Source organism: Pipistrellus hanaki (assembly GCF_964339955.1).
Source record: "Pipistrellus hanaki genome assembly, chromosome: 1".
Classification (NCBI taxonomy): Eukaryota; Metazoa; Chordata; class Mammalia; order Chiroptera; family Vespertilionidae; genus Pipistrellus; species Pipistrellus hanaki.
Genome location: NC_140503.1, coordinates 72,135,791 through 72,150,247, shown reverse-complemented (window position 1 = coordinate 72,150,247; position 14,457 = coordinate 72,135,791). Strand labels below are relative to the sequence as shown.

Here is a 14,457-nt window from a genome sequence, read left to right as displayed (position 1 = left end):
CATCCCATCTACCTTAACCTTCCAAATGCCACTGCAGTGAGGAGGAGCTATCACAGATTGCCATAGCAACATAGCCTTGTGACTCATTGAATCAACGCTTTCAGGCACTGTCCAACTAACACCTGGTATAGCCAATTATTCTTCCCAAAGGCCCACAGCTGGGATCCTCCCAACCCATAGCACTTCATTAGTTGGGGTGGGTCTGATTGAGTTTCTGACATATCCAGGCAAAGGAAGTTACTTAAAGCCAATTCATGCTCTTCATTATAAATCCAGATATGATTTGAGTCACTGTAGTCACATGCTGCAGTACTAGGCCTGCCTTCTGACTTGGGTACCTCTGGGCCAGCAGACAGACTTGCTGGTCTGGAGGTGATAAAGCCTTCCTCGCTGAAGGATTTTTAGGTATTTTGGCCTTCTGTTGATAAAAATGGGTTGCTGGGGTTTGGCATTGGGCCTAGATATCTGCATCTCTGGATTAATGCTATCCAAATATCATTTAAATGATTTACAACCCAACTTCTCCCTCAATTCATCAAGCTCACTGATATTTCCATAGCTTCTTTAAGGAAAATACTGCTCCTTATATTCATCCAATCAAACATGTGGCAGCCTCAAGGAGTTGTGTGTCGTGGTGGCCTGGCCTCCAGGGAAACCATAGGGTGGCCTTTTCCAGAAAAGGTATCTGACTCTGGAGCAAGGGATGATGAAAAGCTTACTCCCACACATTCAAATCTGAAATGATATTTCCAAATTTTCTCCTCTTCAGATGTCCATGCTGCTGTCATACTGCCCGAGTTCACTGAGTAGCTTCTATTCATGGCAAACAGTCCTCCAGCCATTGTAAGTGACTTTACTGGTGCAGTAGCTCCTTCTGAGCTTGGAAAGGGGAACAAGATCCTATTTGAAGTCTAGTCTCCAGTTGAACCTTCCAGGCACCACAGGGGATGAGCTGTAGGCCAGCGTGTCCGCCCTGATGATATCAATTACTGGGCACAGGACCGTCTGCCTGTCCTCCTGGATGGCAGCCAGCAAAGGCTGCAGCCACGTCACATTCACCAGGACATCTCCTGCTGCGTGGGCTGCTCCTATCATTCTTCCTTGACTTAATCTCTCATGCTTTGTGTTTCTTATTAATTTAATTTTCCCAGGGAGGTGTTTTTGGACAAATTCATCTAGTTTTCCTTTCAAACCATGAAGTCACTGTTGCCGTCCATAAGGATGATTTCATGGAGAAGCCGGGCTGGTGTGCAGTCCAGGACACGGTGCACAGTACACAGCAAAGAAGACAGGGCTTCATTGTAGAAACAAATAACAACACTAGCAACTGGCAGATCCATAGGGTATGTCTTGTCTTTACATGCTGCATTCCATGTATCTAGCATATCTTTGTGGTAGCCCAAGGGGTTGCTATTAAGCATATTGACTGCATGCTTCGGATACCCTAAGTCTCTCAACTCCTGTTCATGTTCATTAAAAATCATACCCAGACCTAACTGGTTTGGCTCAGTGGAGAGAGCGTTGGCCTGTGAACTGAAGGGTCCCGGTCAAGGGCATATACCTTGGTTGTGGGCATATCCCCAGTAGGAGGTGTGCAGGAGGCAACTGATCGATGTTTCTCTCTTATCGATGTTTCTAATTCTCTATCCATCTCCCTTCCTCTCTGTAAAAAACCAATAAGACATATCCAGTTCAGAAGAGATTTTCATGTTGCCTTTTTCTGCATCTTCAATATGATTACCTACTACACCATCAATCTTGTTTGCTTTGAACTGTAATTCTAATATTTGACTTGGACCTCGGGTGAAATGGGGATAGAATTTTTGGGGGGAGTGGTCCATGGGGCCCAGATCCCTTGATGGGTACATTCTTAAGTGGCTAGTCGCTTCACTGAAGTTGAGGGGAGATCCCAGAAAGATTCTCTGGTGAATCTCTGCTCCAGCAATACAGGGTCCTGGCCTTCTAGGACTCAGGCTGTGGCATCTTCCCTCCACCATAGCCTAGGCCCAGCTGCACTAGCTGCTGCTGGTGGAACTGGCTTGAATAGACCATAGTGCAATGCTAGCCTAGGCCTTGGGAGAATGGGGTGGGTGTGGTCCTGGATGGGAGAGCACACTGGGTCCTGGTTTTAAGGATTTTAAGGGTAGAGATTTTAGGGGAGGTCCCGGGGAAGATCTCAGTAGAATGCTTATCAGCTTGGTAGGTGTGTCCTTTCAGGGTTGTGGTCTCCATTGATTGATTGGCAACACCAGAAGGTCATTATTCAACGCAGTGGGTCCTAAGATCAACTTTGGTATTGCTCGTCTGGTTTTGCTGTTTTTCTGGGCCTGGAGTTGAAATACAACTGAAGCCTAGGTGTTATCTCTAGGGAAGAAAGATCAGAGGGTCTAAATGGCATGACTAGTGATATGCAAGGGGAGGAAAGGTCACCTTGAGGGTGAGGTCTTACCCTATAATTGTTCTTTGGTAGGCACCAGGGCTTTCCACCCTGGTGACCTTCGGTACCTGGCCCAAATTCCTTGCTCTACTCATGTCTGTCTATCACAACTTTTTCTTTTCTTAGGTTGTATTGCTTTTCTCCTCTACATCTGTTGAACTTCGGTACATTGTGAAGTTCAAATGCAGAATCTATTTTTATTTTGGTATGAGAAAGTTTTAGAGTACAGATCATTTGGTTAGTGTTAGGTCAAGGCAGGAAAGAAGTCCAGAGCCGATTCATGCATCTGCAAGGTAGATTGTGATAGAGATAACTGGCACCTTCCTACACCTCTGGCCCGAGGCAGAAATTCCACACCTTTCATGCCCTCCGCCCTCCCCTCACTAAACAGCTGTATAAAAGAAGTACCTATGCCCCCTTTTGGCATGAACTTCCCTGGCCCACCCTCAGACCAGCAAATTTAGCCCTGGAGCACAAGATTAAAACCTTGCCCCATTTTAATCACCTGGACTCTGTGCTTTGTTTCCTGCATCACAAACCTCTCATCATGTGCTGTAACCCTGTTTGACCTTTCATGGTCTGGGGTGCCCCCCATTTTTCTTTCTTCGTGGCTCAGAACCCTTAGGCTTCTCTCCAGCTCAGCAGCATCAGCGGATAAGTCCCAGCCCCTATTGATTCCTAGTGGTCATTCTTCTGGAGTTTCTGTCCTTAAAACCATGGCCCACGTCAGAGATTGCTTTCCAGGCACAGCCCTCTGGACCTCTCCTGGGAGGTCCCGAACCTGGGGAGGCAGTGAAGACATTGCTGTCCCCCTTGGCTCTTCGGCCCTTTGGCCTCACTCTGGACCCCATCCAAGGGATACCCCGTCCCCTGCTATCCCTTGGATCCCCATCCATAGCCTTGGCTCAGTGATTGGGACACCAGTCCTTGGGCCTCTGCTACTGACCCTAGGTTTCAAAATGGGCAATCAAAAATCCAAATCTGATCCTAAGACACCTTTAGGGTGTCTCCTCACCAATCTGGCTAAGCTAGGTCTGTCCTAGGATCTGTGTCCTAAACCCCTCATTTACTCCTATAACATGGCATGGTCTTAGTATGAATTGGACAACAGGTCAAAATGGCCTGAAGATGGGACTTTCAATTTTAACATCCTAACCGACCTAAATAATTTCTGCCAATGAGCTGGGAAGTGGCTGGAGGTTCCATATGTCCAGCCCTTTTTCTGTCTGCACTCCTGTCCCTCCCTCTGCTCCTTTTGTTCCACTGCCCAGGTTCTCCTAGCTTACGAGAAACCCCCTCTGCCTACTGACACCCCTCCACTTTCCATCTTATCTGAACCCCCTGAGAATCTTTTCTCCCCTCCGACTTGCCCGCCTCCTTACCACAGGGCTTCTTCTGCCCTCCCTCCTTCTGCCCTGCCATTCGTTCCCTCCCTGCCCCCATCCTCACTCCTTGACTTCCCTTCGCCACCCCCTCCCCCAGAGCCTTCTCCCTTACCCGTTGACCTTCCCCTTCCCCAACCCCCACCTGCTTCCCTAGTCAGCAGGCACACCCGCTCCTGGACTCCTCCTCTCCTCTGCCCCCTCTGGGAAGTTGCAGGGGCTGAGGGAGTAGTCAGGGTTCATGTTCTCTTTCTGTCCGATATCTCCCAGATTGAGAAGCGGCTGGGGTCCTTTTCCACCAATCCCACCACATTTGTCAAGGAATTCCGATAACTTTCTCATGCCTATGACCTCACCTGGCATGACATCCATTGTCATTCTTTCTTCTACCCTAACATCAGATGAAAGGGAAAGAGTCTTAGGAGCGGCTACAGACCACGCAGATCAGATCCACCTTACAGATGCCTCTATGATGGTGGGGCCCAGGCCATTCCTCGTCAGGAACCAGGCTGGGAGTACCAGGAATGAACATCAGGAAAACCATTGCATGGCAGGGAGACAAGAGGGTGAGAGGAAGCATGTGCCTTTTGATTCAGGGGGTGGAGACAGCCTTGCTAGCTCTTGATTGGTCTTTTCAAAGAATTCTGCCTTAGTAACATCCCTGGGATTGGTTTTATATGCCTTACTATCTTGTAATTGGTCAGCTGTAAGTTGCCTGTTTTAGTAATATTCATACATTTTAAAGCTTATGTCTTCCTTGCACACCTTCCTTCCCTGCCCAGGTATGTGGGGGAGCACATCCCTGCCCTGACGTGGCGTATGGCCATGTGGGACTCTGCACGTGGCCTAACAGACTTTAACACTTGACTGTAATGTGGAAAGGAAGCTCTGGACACCAGCCAGCTCCTAGAACCCCAGCTGCACCTTTTCCAGGACTGGCTTTTCTAATAAACTTCAGTTCCACTAACCATTTTGTTCATGACTTCATTCTTCGATTTTGTTAAGATAATGAACTCAGACTCAAATACCCCCTCATTTTGGTTTCAGTTGGTTAGGTGGTAAGCAGTTACACATACATGAACAGAGCAAGGATGATGGCCTAGGACTAGTAAAGGACACGAGGGCAGAAAAGCCTTGGTTGCCTCAAAAAGGACAATCGTAGGATGAGACTTCGTTCCCAGCCTGACCTTTTCTCTCCTAGCACATCCCTGGTCATGTTGTTTGGACAGCCTGACCTTTCTTTCCTAGAGATAATATCTAGGCCTCCCATCATATTACTCTTTTATTAGATAGGATTACTGACAATCAGTGCCCACCTATTGGGTACCCTGGTCCTATTCCTCCCCCTTTTCCCATGGTCCCTGTCCCTGTCTACCTAGCTTCCTCTGTGTCTCCTCAAAATCTTGCAACCACAAAGACTGCCTTCTTGGCTAACCTTCTTGGTCCTGCCATTTCCTTGGCAAGTACCCACCTTGTGGCTACCTCTTTGGTGGTCACACTGCCACCTAGGCAAGGAAGGGCAGGGAAGAGGGCAGAGGAAGAGAGCATCCTGATATTATGACTCTTAGGCCAGTGTTTTATTTACTGGGTTTCCTAGTGAGAATTCAATAGTCTTCAAGAATTTATGCACACTGAGAAGCTGGCCCCCCTAAAGATGTTCCAGTGTGCTGGGTTATTTTATGACTTAAAGTGACTAAAATTTGCAGGATTCAGCATTGTTTAATGAGCCTAGGCCCTAGGGGAATGGGGAGCAGCAGGAACAAATGTGAAAGAAAATGTGGGGAAAGTTAAACAGTCACTCTAGTTGGACATAGACAGAGCTAAGTTGCAGTCTCAGTGTTATAGTGAGATGGTTCTCATCAGTGCTTCTGGCCCAGAGTGTGATCTTGCCATAGAAAGGCTGGGTTGGGTTGGAGTGGAGACGGAAGGCGTGCTTTCACATCCTGGAGTGGAATGAACATTTTAGGATGGTTTTGGAATCAACTTGGCCTTCCCAGATGCTCTGTGATCAGGCTAGACCTATCAGGCAGCTTCAGACTAACCAGGCCTCTGACTTCAGGCTGAAATCAAAATGGCTTCTGGAGGGCAGAGAAATATGTGGTCCTCTTCAGCTCTAATCTAACCTAACCACTGTCATTGCTCTGTCCATTTGCTAGTAAACTTCTAGATCTCCTTGACAGACCATCTCTCCTCCATATTTTGTCTAATAAAATAGACAGAATAAGAGTATGATGGTCTGGAACCAAACTCTGAAAAGTTAATGACATTTATCTAAGGTTACAAAGTTATATATGTTTTTACCAGTCCAAAGTCTGTGTGCTCAATGCTCCAAAAGGCCAAAACTCAAAATGTCAGAGTTTGGAGTAAGGAAAGGTTTATTGATTGAGAAGGCCCAGCTCGAGAAGATGGGGGTGCCTTATAGCTCCCACAAATCTATCTTAAGAAAGCCTAGAATTCAGGCACCTTTTATGTCGAAACAAGAGAGGAGAGGTAAGGCAAGAGGTGGATGAGACCAAGAGATGGATGAGGGCCAAGAGGTGGATGAGGGCTGTAGACAGTAGGCCCCCAGGCAGGCATACACAGAAGATCTTAAAATTTCTGAATACCTTTGTTTCTGGCAGGTTGGATTATAGACCTCTTCTGAACTGAGTATGATCAAATTCCTGTTACCCAGTTCTTCATTTCTTGGGAAAGGCATCTTCTGAAGGGACCGTCTTTGCAAAAACTCAAGCTTCTAGCAGGATTCCTCTAGCTAACAAGCACATTTCTAACTGGAGCTTCTAGCATAAAGACCTTGGGAGAAATGCAGGATTGAATTAAGAGAGCAAGCATTTCACTCTGCTACAACATATAGAATTTTGGTTCATCTTTGTCAACAGGTAATACTAATTAGCAAATTCATGAATTAGGGTAATGTTAAATACAATGATTTTAAAAATATAATCATTACTGACAATCTATAAGTCAGAGTTGTTTTAATTTCTAACATGGGCAATAATTGCCCAGGTCCCATTTATCTGACTGTGAAGAACTTGGCTAAGAGTTAGGACCCTCTTAGTATGCCTAGGTTTGTATCCTGATGACACTGCCACTATAAGTTTGTCTTTAGGCAGGCCAGTTACCTTTTCAGAGCTTCAGATCCCTCATCTGTAAATGTACGCATGAAGTTTAAGTGAGATAACACATAGTTTGCATAGTGGTGCCTGGCATATGAGAAGTACCCAACAAATATCAGTTAGTGGTTGTTATTATCATTAAAAAATATTTTTATTGAGATTTAAGAGAGAGGAAGGGAGAGGGAGAGAAACATTGATGCGAGAGTGCCCCCTATTGGGGAATCAAGTCTACAACCCATGTCTCTGACTGGGAATCCAACCAGTAACCTTTTGGTGCATGGGAAGACACCCAACCAACTGAGTCACATTGACCAGGGCTATTACTATCATTTTAAGCTGCATCCTTTGTAACAAATTCTGTAACAAATCTAATCAGATTTCTTATCTTGGTTCTCTGATGGACATCATGAATTTATTATTATCTCTCTATATAAAAGCTTAAGCCCGAGGTCGGCAAACTGTGGCTCTTGAGCCACATGCAGCTCTTTGGCCCCGTGAGTGTGGCTCTTCCACAAAATACCACAGTCTGGGCGAGTCTGTTTTGAAGAAGTGGCGTTAGAAGAAGTTTACGTTTAAAAAAATTGGCTCTCAAAAGAAATTTCAATCGTTGTACTGTTGATATTTAGTTCTGTTGACTAATGAGTTTGTCGACCACTGGCCTAAGCAACTGAAAGAGTGAACAATTGGTCAACCGATCGCTATATGTGCACTGACCACCAGGGGCAGATGCTCAATGCAGGAGCTACTCCCAGGTGGTCAGTGCACTCCCACAGCAGGAGCGCCGCTCAGCTGACCAATGGGCGCCAGATGCAGGGCTCACAGCTTGCGAGTGTCACTGTGGTGGTGCTAGCCTCTCCTGATTGGGACTGACTGGGCGCCAGCCTGGGGCACACACAGCAGGGCTGGGATGAGCGGGGGTGGTAGGCAGGAGTGGCAGGCAGTGTTGTGCTGCTGGTTTCAGTCCTATCCTCACAGGTGGCCTGTGGGGATCGGGCCAAAATCAGCAGTCTGACATCCCCTGAGGGGTCCCGGATTGCAAGAGGGTGCAGGCCAAGATCCCCCACAACTGTCCTCTCTGCACAAATCTGTGCACCGGGCTTCTAGTCCTATCTAATAAAAGAGTAATATGCAAATTGACCATCACAACAAGACACAAGATGACCACTCCCATGTGGTCAAAGATGGCTGTCCCCATATGGCCACAAGATGGCCAACACAAGATGGCTGCCTACAGGGGAGGGCAGTTGTGATAAGTTAGGGGTGACCAGGCCAGCAGAGGAGGGCAGTTGAGGGGGACCAGGCCTGCAGGGGAGGGCAGTTGGGAGCCAGCAGTCCTGGATTGTGAGAGGGGTGGTTGGGCATTCCTCAAGGGGTCTCAGATTGTAGAGGGTGCAGGCTGGGCTAAGGGACACCCTCTTGTGCATGAATTTCATGCACCGGGCCTCTAGTCTATAGATATAAAAACCCAAGTGACTGTTATGACCAAAATGACCAGAACGACAAGTTGCTATAATGTGCACTGATCACCAGAGGGCAGTATTTAATGCAGAAGCTGCCCCCTGGTGTGCTCCAACAGCAGGAGCTCTGCTCAGCTCACCGACCCATCCTGGTGGCCCACCAGCCTGGCAGCAGTCACTCACTTCTTCATTAATCTTGCAGGTCCAATTTCTGGAGACTGGGCCAGGGACTGACATACCGACACTGCTGGCATGTGCCATTGGCCTCCTGGAAGTTGGGCACTGTGGCCACTTCCCCTCCCTAGAGGCTCTGCAAGGAAGAAACAATATAACAGTGGCCACCAGGTGGCTCCTGACAACTGGCAAGAATGTCAGCAGCATGGATCTGGATCCCGGGCCAGCAAAGATGTTCCACTGCCTCCCTGGAGGGCTGATCGCGTCCCTGCCCCCTCTCCTCCCTTGGGATCCCATCTGTGCAAGAATTCATGCACTGAGCCTCTAGTTTACTAATAAAAATGTATAGGGAGCAGAAACCGGTTTGGCTCTGGGGATAGAGCATTGGTCTGCAGACTGAGGGGTCCCACGTTCGATTATGGTCAAGGGCATATACATTGGTTGTAGGCACATCCCCGGTAGGGGGTATGCAGGAGGCAGCTGGTCGATGTTTCTCTCTCATCGACGTTTCTAGCTCTCTATCCCTCTCCCTTCCTCTCTGTGGAAAATCAATAAAATATATATATATTTAAAAATGTATAGGGAGCATCCCTATTTGCTTCTCCATTAGTTTGAAATAGATGAGATTGAATTGGTTCATTCTAAAAAATAGCAAGTTGTTTCCAGCTACAGTTTTCTTCATTCTCATTGATGTTTTCCCCATTACCTCACCAGGAAGTTGAAACTGCTCTTCATAAATATGAAAGTTCTACTAATGTGACCCACTGTCTCCTGAGAACTTTTCATTCACTGAGGTCTCTTTAGTTCTTTTTATTCCAGAAGGGTTTCCCTCCCAAGCAAAACAGAACTGAGCAATTTCAAACTTATATATATAACTCCCATTAAAAAAAATTCTGTTAACAAAGAAAGACTGGATGGAATTCTAAATTGGGAGTCAGAAGACCAAAATTCTACTTTCAACACTGCATCTATTTACAAATATCTATTGTACACCTGCTGGACATTGAGGGGATTCAAAAAAAGGGTCCAAACATGTGGACCTTTCTCTCAGAGACCTTGCAACCTAGCCAGAAGAAAAAACAGCTGTAATATGAGGTTGAAGGGAATAAATGACGATTCAGCATCCCATGATACGCTGAGGGGAAGAAAGAAATTGTAATAAGGGGCAGGGAAGAGGTGTCCTGGACAACCAACAACCCTTTCCATCATTGTGTGCTCTCCTTTGCACAGGCATACCTTGTTCAATTGCGTTTTGCTTTATTGCACTTAGCTTTATTCCGCTTCACAGGTACTGTATTTATTTATTTATTTATTTATTTTTAACAATTTGAAGGTAAGACCCTCCACCAGCAAAAAGATTATAACTTGCTGAAGGATTAGCATTTTTTTTTTTGCAATAAATTTTTTTTTTTTGCAACAGTACATTAAGATATGTACTGTTTTAGACATAGTGCTATTGCATATTTAATAGAATACAGAATAGTGTAAACATAAGTTTTATATGCACTGAACACCCAAAAAGTTGTGTGGGTTGCTTCATTGTGATATTTGCTTTATTGTGATGTTCACTTTACCATGGTGGTCTGGAACGGAACCTGCAGTCTCTCAAAGGTTTGCTAGAATTACAAAGTCTGGAAACCCGGGAATGGTATTTCCCAGACTCCTTTGCTTTTAGGGTTCTTGTGTAGTTTATGGTCTGCCAGTACAACACATTTTGGCTTAATTTGAAAAGCAGAGAGAGCAGAAGACATTTCCCCCTTTTGGGTAGGAGTGGGTGTGGGCTTCCTAGACACGAGCTTTGGCAGTGGCCCTGGTGCCATTGCACCTGCCTTGGAACTGTCCCCACAGCTTCCAGGAGGTTCCTGACTGCTTGGAAGCAGCTTCTCTCTCCGCGCTTACTGCCTGATAAAACTAGGTCCTCAGTTGGTTAGAGCATCATCCCAATATGCCAAAGTTGTGGGTTCGATCCCCTGTCAGGGCACATACAAGAATCCACCAATGAATGAATAAATAAGTGGAACAACAAATCAATGTTTCTTTCTCATTCTCTCTCTTCCTCTCTAAAATCAATAAACAAACAAGCAAATAAAAAAAACCCAGCAGCTAGGTCTTTGGCAATGCCATGCTCTTTTTCACTTCTGAGCTTTTACTCATCTGTTGCCTCCTCTGTCACCTAATTTGTCCTCCCTCCCACATCCTTTGTGTATTTTATCCATCTTTATGTCCCAGCAACTAGTCGGCAACTGTTGAATATCAATCAATCAATCAATCAATCAATCAATCAATATTTTGGGGGGAGATTAGATGAAGGAATGAAAGAAAAGGAGAGGTTACAGACTTAGATCTGTAAATGGGAGGGGGATGAACATAGGGGGCAGGGTAAGCTATGAGTAGTGACAAAACAGTAACAAATAGGGGGTTTGGGACAAGACACAGATAAATAGAAATACAGTTCTTATTGCAGTAACATTATTGGGTTTCTAATAATCTAAGATATATGAAAAGACAAGCAACATGGGTTGCTAACTATATGAGTATTTGTTAAAATGGAGGCCAAATATGCAATGAGTGGGGAAATAAATCTGCTACATTTTGAGGTATGAATAATGAACTACCTGGTAGTAAATCAGTGTGGATGTGATCTATAGAAAAAAAGACCAAAGGAGAAGACACACAGGAGAGTAGGTTCTATATATGAATGGTGGGAAGGCCACCTCAATCTTAAGTAGAATAGATGATAATATTTGTACGGTACTTTACAATACTTAGAACATTTTTTTCTGGTTTATTATCCTAGTTTATCCTCATAGAAAACCCATGAAAAAAGTATATACTACTATTACTACTCTACTAAGAAAAATAAGTTTATTTGCTTGAAAATAATGTGTTTATTGTGGAAAACTAGCATATACAGATATATGAAGGAAATTACTTTTAAGTCATCATTGTTAACATGTTGATGTTGGATTTTCAGAGCTTTGTATGCGTATTTATTTATCTCTAAAAAAATGGGATCACATTGCATATTTTAGCTTGTAATTTTAGTTGAGACATTGTGAACATATCTGCATGTCATTAAATGTTCTTCTATACATGAGATTAATGGATCCATAATATTCCATTGTCTGGCCAACTTATACCAAAATTTATTTAACTAATCATTTATTGCTAGCATTTAGTTGACTCCAGTTTTTTCTTCATAAACAATATTGAGATGAAGATAGTTAAGCCTGTAAACATATCTTCAATTACATTATTTTATTTTATTTTTTAAATGTTTTTAAAAATTTATTTTAGAGACAGAGGAGGGAAGAGGAAGGGAGAAAGAGAAAAAAGAGAGAGGAGAGAAGGAGAGCGAGAGTGAAAGAGAGAGAGAGAGAGATATATAGAGATATTGATACATATGCCTGACATGTCCAACAGGGGATGGAACCAAAAAGCTAGGTATGTGCCCAGACCAGGAATTGAACAGGCGACCTTTTGATACACAAGACAATGCAGTCAGGGATCAATTACATTCTTAAGATAACTGCCTAAAAATGGAATTATTGAATCAGTATGACTATATATTTTAAGGCTTTTCTCCCCTCACATTCCCAGGCTGTGCTCCCCAGGGTTCACACTAGCTGTTGGAGAGCATATATTTCTCGGAATCTTCTAAGCTTAGGTTATTCTGAGTTTTTGGGAAATTTTTAGAGGTTGAAATAAACATTCTTTTCATTTTAAAGAATATTTTTAATGGATTTTAGATGAGATGAAGGGGTGAGGGACAGAGAAATATTGATGAGAGAGAAACATCTAACGGCTACTTCCTGCATGTTTCCTACAGGGGATCGAGCCCACAACCCAGGCAAGTGCCCTGACCAGGAATCAAACTGTGTCAGTGCCACAGCAACCAGGGCACATTATTTTCATTTTCAAAACAGGAACTGAGGCTAAGGAGGCTAAAGATGCTATAGAGTGGTTGACAGAGCCAGACTACATCCAGGCCAACTCCTCATCTAGCATCCTCTGTTTGTGCTCTCCCAGGGATACACTGACACTAGAGGGCCACATTTCCTCCCCATAAGAAGACAGGTGTCAAGTCACCAATGCTGCAGTGTTAAAAACTCCCACATGATCATGGATCCATTAGTAGAATATAACTAGCAGGAGTGAAAGAGTAATTCTTTGTACTTAGTTTTGGTCACAGCCTTCTTCATGCCTTGGGTTCAGTTTGAGGCTAACTAAAACAGACATTTGAAATACTCCATTGATAGGTCTTAAAAGTGATCAAAGAATTAGACAAGAGGATCTAGGAATGCAAGATACTGAGTATTAAATTATTTCTAAGGAGAAGAAAGGGCTAGAAGGAGCTCTGACCTTTGAAGATTTGAAGGCTTGAGCTCAGTGTTTAGTTGACAGAGGGAGGTACATTTTGCAAGTGAGACACTGTGTTATATTTCTTGGAAGTTTCAAAGGAAAGATCTTTGCACTGTTCTCCATCTCAATACTTCTCCAACACAAAGGCTGTGGGAGGAGGAGAAGAGATGTTGTCTGACTCTGTATATAGTATGTAGGGAAAGCATGGTGACTTGGGCTTGGTGAGGCCACTTTCATGCTACTGGTGTCCTCTGGATCTTTTTTCCAGCAGCCATCTTTCTTTCATGTTTTTAACTATTTTGGGGTAATGCAAAGGGTGTGTGGGTGAGAAGGCACATCCTCACCTAGGATGAGGGGAAGCATGTGAAAGTAGGGGGTAAAGGAAAAGGAAGGAGCCCAGAGAACTGAAACAAGGGAGCTTCTCAATTCCTTGTCAGCCCTCTTGTCTCACACCTTTTTGGCCAACTACCAGGCACTTCTTTGGTCTTTATGGGATGAAGGTAAAAATCTAAAAACAAAAATAAAAATCTAAAAATAAAATTCTAAGAGGCCTTGTTTTATGGTGGTGGGTTAGATAAGACACTTAAAGTCTTGGGTTTGTTTCCAACTCAGGCACTCACAATGTGGACTTGGGCCCACCACTTCACCTTTCCTAAAAGTCTCAGGCATCCTCACCAGTCCACAACTAGAACAATTGGAACCAGGCACAATAAAATGAAGGGACTGGAATAGGTTAAGGGCTTTAATTTGGGGTTCATGAATAAGCTTCAGAGGGTTCATGAATTTGTTAAGTATTTTTCTGGGAAAAGAATTAAAATGTTGATCAGCCCTGGCCAGTGGGGCTCAGTTGGTTGGGCATTGTTTTGCGGCACTGAAAGATTGCCAGTTCAACTTTTGGTCAGGGAACATGCCTGGGTTTCCATCCCCAGTAGGAAGTGTGCAGGAGGCCCAGTGGTTGAACATTCACCTATGAACCTGGAGGTCATGGTTCGATTTCCAGTCAGGACACATGCTGGGTTGTGGCCTTGATCCCCAGTATTGAGTTTGCAGGAAGCAGCTGGTGAATGATTTTCTCTCATCATTGATTTTCTCTCTCTCTCTCCCTCTCCCTTCCTCTCTGAAATTAATAAAAATATATGAAAAACAAACAAACAAACAAACAAACCAAACACCACAGGCTGGGTTGCTTAAACACAACAGAAATTTGCTTGGCCAGTGTGGCTCTGTTGGTTAAATGTCATCCTATGCACAAAGAGGTCAGTGGTTCGATTCCCAGTGAGGGCACACGCCTAGGTTTCGGGTTTGATCCTCAGTAGGGGGTGTGCAGAAAGTAGCGGATTAATATTTCTCTCTATTGGTGTTTCTATCTTTCTCTCCATCTCCCTCTCCCTTTCTCTCTCTGAAATCAATAAAAACATGTAAAAATTATTAAGAACACACACAAAACAACAGAAATGTAGCATTGGTCCATGTAGCTCGGTTGGTTGAACGTCCCAATCAGGGCACATGCTTGGTAGGGGGTGTGCAGG

The 14,457-nt window shown here is 44.4% G+C and overlaps 1 long non-coding RNA gene and 1 pseudogene across 2 annotated transcripts in view; both read right to left on the bottom strand.

The window, feature by feature from the left end:
* Positions 1-14,457, bottom strand: part of LOC311611566 — a 193,022-nt gene that overhangs the window by 155,017 nt on the left and 23,548 nt on the right. The window lies entirely within an intron of this gene.
* LOC311631480 (polypeptide N-acetylgalactosaminyltransferase 11-like) lies at positions 14-1,484 on the bottom strand (annotated as a pseudogene). The gene has a single exon. The product of its transcript is annotated as a polypeptide N-acetylgalactosaminyltransferase 11-like (transcript).